Genomic DNA, 4,573 nt, shown 5'->3' with positions numbered 1-4,573 from the left:
AGGAACATTTAAAATATATTGCCATAACATTTTCTAAATGACTATATTGTAATTTAATGTTGTATTTGGCAAACACAACCTAAAATACAGTAGCTAATAGTGCAAGCTCATTTTATTTGCATACCATTGTTAACCACTTTCTTGTAGTACTTACCAAATGTGTCAGATTATTACGATCTATTTAATGACTTAATGGATGAGATACATTGTTCTTCAATTCAATTATACCCTTTGCATCTCTGGAATTAAGGTCATGTCAGCATTTCTATTATATAAGTGCATGGGTTTAGCAGTTTTTAACTGAGCTATAAAAATTGGCTTCCATATCAAATCTTGGTAATAAAGGTCACTGCCTGGGGGAATTTTTTTCCCCCAAATTTAGTATATATAATTTTATGGTACATCTCCTGCTTTCTAAAATAATCTTTCAGGAAAAATTTCATTATAGTCCTCATATGGAAGAAGGAAAAATCTCTAACTTGTCTAACTGTTCACTTTATAAGACTAAGTGTTTCTTCCTTGCGAGTGACAGTCATCTCTCGAAGAAACTGGCTTTTAACACACTCTCTACTACTTGGTTGTGCAGCCTCCAGGTGTCATTTAGCCACTTTGTGCCTCAATTTACTCATCTGTAACAGCACCTCATAGAGTTGTAGTGAGGATTAAATGACCAAACGCATGTGTTTGGGACAATGCATGTTAATTGCTCAACAAAGGTTAGCTTTTATTATTATTAGATATGAGATTTGGTATGAGTCTTTCAACTTCAGAGAAATATCTGGAACGAATGGGCTACTGAGGTGAGATCTGCCATTTGCTGAGAGGTATGGAAGAGGCTATGGCTGTGAGCTCATCATCCTGATGTCAAGAAACAGTTTTTTTCTTTAGAAATTGTTACTTTTGTTGTTCATTCCCAGATTTGCTTAGAAAGAGAACAAGATCGTATTAGGTGGGTTATTGGCCCCGCATTGTTAAAACATTACTGTGTGTGTTTCTTTCTTTTTTTTTTTTTAAAGATTTTTTTTATTTTTTCCTTTTTCTCCCCGAAGCCCCCCGGTACATAGTTGTGTATTCTTCGTTGTGGGTTCTTCTAGTTGTGGCATGTGGGACGCTGCCTCAGCGTGGTCTGATGAGCAGTGCCATGTCCGCGCCCAGGATTCGAACTAACGAAACACTGGGCTGCCTGCAGCGGAGTGCGCGAACTTAACCACTCGGCCACAGGGCCAGCCCCTACTGTGTGTGTTTCTAATGAAACACTCTAGGCAGCTCCATGAAGCTGCATTTAAGTGACAAGAAGATGGACATATTTTCCTGGGTGCAGGAAAAAAACCACTCCTTTACTGACTTTAACAAAAAATAATTCACTGATAGATTTGATTTTGCCTTGCCAAGTGCTTGACCAAATAACCTGCAGAGAGATTCTCTTGCAAAAGTTGGAAAGAGATTGATCTATTGACAGAAAAACCTGTTTTCCTCTGTCTATACTCACAGCAGAATCACTGGTTTCTTAGTTCTCATGAACTTCTGTTTTGGCAGGAGACAGGTCACTATGTAAGAGACCCCACATGATGCCTTACAGCAAGGTGATTACATGTGACTGCACAGACACCTCAGCACTGATGTGCCACACTGCAAGAGATTTCAACAAATAAAATAGGGGCCGGCCCCATGGCATAGTGGTTAAATTCATGTGTTTTGCTTTGGCAGCCCAGGGTTCCCAGGTTCAGATCCTAGGTGCAGGCCTACACACACCACTCAAGCCATGCTATGGTGGCATCCTGTATAAAAAAAAAAATAGAGGAAGATTGACATAGATGTTAGCTCAGCCACAATCTTCCTTAAGCAAAGAGAGGACAGTTGGCAACAGACATTAGCTGAGAGTTAATCTTCCTCACCAAAAAAAATAAGAATAAAAATAATATAAAATAAACATGATGGACTTCAAAAGCCCTTGGAAAGATTTTAATTAATGTTTTTCAGAAACTTTCATTTCAAGATATGATGTCTAACCACTGAAAATTATAATTCTCAATTCAATTAATTGACTAGAGTTTTTACTTCTGTTAAAATTCCTTGGACTGTTCTATTTGATCTGATTCAGGATGAATTTGATGTTTTTCTCCTTGACATAACACAGTTGACATTCATGCAACTACAGTCTGTTGTTTTCACTCTGCCATTACACAAACAAAATCCTAGAGCTGGAAAGTCCTGCAGAACTCATTTTTATAAGTGAATATTGGATGTTCAAACCACTCCATTCACATGAATTTCTTTTTCTTAGAAAAAGTCCTTAGTTTCTGATGGGCAAAAATCTAAATTAGGGAAAACATTATTGAAAGCCCTTGCTGGGCAGACTCATCAAAGTTAGAGGAATCTAATGGTATAGAGGAAATATAAAATAAACCTTTGTAGAATGAAGTGAAGTTGTACAGAAGAACCACATTTGTTTCAAATATAAAAAAATCCAGCCATAGCTTAAAATAACCTGAAATATTTATTAGCAAAGAATAAACAAGGTGGAGGCCATTCTGGATTCTAGAGAATAGACCATTTATGACTTGATTTACCATCAAAAAGGAAGTTAGCATTATGTCAAATTCCTTTTCAAAATTCAGTTAATGGTTAAAAGAGAATACACAGCATAGTTGATTAGGAATCTCAAACCTGGCATGATTTTTGAATAAATCTGGCATATGTCAATTGACCAGAAGCCATCAATATCAACTATATGGTGGAGATTACATTGTCCAGTGATCCATGTTATATCAATACCAGTAAGAGATTAGGGCAGGTGATGATACAGTATCTTAGAAGGTCGTTATTACTGTTCTAGAAATTCTATTTAACCAAATTAACTGGAGAAGTGGTCAGCATAAATAATTGGCAGCAATTTTTTTTTCTTAAAATCCTACTGTAACTATAGTTCAACTGGAAAGGAAAATGCAGTAGTTAAAATAGAATTGTGTACAAAGAAGATGGAGATAAATCCCTTCAAACAAATAGATTTGCAGAAGACGGTCCAGGGCCCTCATAGGTCCTGTTCATGTGAATGGCACCCCCGGAGCTAGGCATCCTCACTTTACCAGTGCAGTGGTAAATTAATCAAGGAGCTTAATAGTTAAGTTTAATATTTATTGATCAACAATGAATTGATCAGTCCACTCAGTGGCAGGCACAGTATAAGACGGTAGACAATTTGGTGAATTTAAAAAGAATGTAGACTTTACGAAAGAATGATGAACTGGCTATGAGATCTAAAGATGTTTTTAATGTTACAGTCAGAGCATCTGACATTGTATGGCTCTATACTATTAACTGAAGAAAAATATCTAAGTGTAAAGCAAGGGACAAGGTAATATATGTGCATCAACCTTCCCATCTCTTAACTTAGGAAAACCTTTTCATCTTTTTAGTCCCAACTCAGATGATTCTTCTGTGAGGGCTTTTTCTTACAGAGGCAAAAATAATACATCTGTGACCCCCAGAGCATGTGCATATACTTCTAGTATTGTGCTTATTCCATTTCATCCTAATAATTTATGTATGTATTAGTTTCTCTATTTATTAATGTGGTGGGAGTCCCCTTAGGACTGTGTTTTATTTATTTTTTCAGTACTGGGCACATGGCAGCTTCATAATAATGGGTATTGAATGCATGTAGTTAGTCAATATATGAGAGCAAGAAATATTCATGATGTCCATGATGCTTGTAATTCCAAAGATAAATGATCTGACAGGCAGAATAAGTCTCACAGACCAGATTTCTGTTTACCAAAAACATCTGCTTGTCAGATTAAATTATTTGGGAATCATTCAAAGACAAAACTCTAAGAGATCTTGAAAAGTTGGGGAAATCATCTATTACAACTGAAGATGATATTGAATAGAAATAAGAGCCAATGACAACTTTTTAATCATTGATCAGATCTTGCATCCAAAAATAGACAAAGAAAACTTGGGGAACGAGGGAAAATCTACATTTAAAAACAATCTATGTTTATGCTAATATTTAATTTGGAAATATGTAAATTTTCTCTTTGTATTTTAACAGGATAAGAGGTAGTGAAGAGGGTGACCAGTATCTCTAATTTATTGTAAACTTCCTCAGTTCCCTTCCCTACCACCCGGACTGGCCACACTGATAACTGGTAACATTGTGTGTTTCCCCCTTTAGGATAAGAAATATGTTATGGAGGGAAAATTTTAAAAATTAAAGCTATATTGGAAAGTGCAAAAAACACAAAATAAGAATTCAAACAGTGGGGAATTATTTGTTACTATTATTAGTAAAGTTAATATTTTATTAAACTATCTAAAACTGTTACAGAAAGAAGTTGTTTTCCTAAGTTAAATCCTTTCTTTAAGTGCAATTTAAATATTTGCCCTTTTCAGTTTATATATGAAACATTTGACTTGTCAAGTGAAAACACTTGATGGTTTGCCCGCACAAGAGCCTTGCCACCATCTTGGTAGTATATGTCATAGGAGACAGTTTGGGCAAGGGGTTGGGGCCCTGGAAGGATGTCAGCTATATCACCTTGTGCAGTTATTTGACCTTAGACTCAGAACT

This window comes from Equus asinus, chromosome 2 (assembly GCF_041296235.1).
Source record: "Equus asinus isolate D_3611 breed Donkey chromosome 2, EquAss-T2T_v2, whole genome shotgun sequence".
In the NCBI taxonomy this organism is placed as follows: domain Eukaryota; kingdom Metazoa; phylum Chordata; class Mammalia; order Perissodactyla; family Equidae; genus Equus; species Equus asinus.
The sequence above is the reverse complement of the archived record's forward strand: the minus strand, read 5'-3'. Positions refer to the sequence as shown.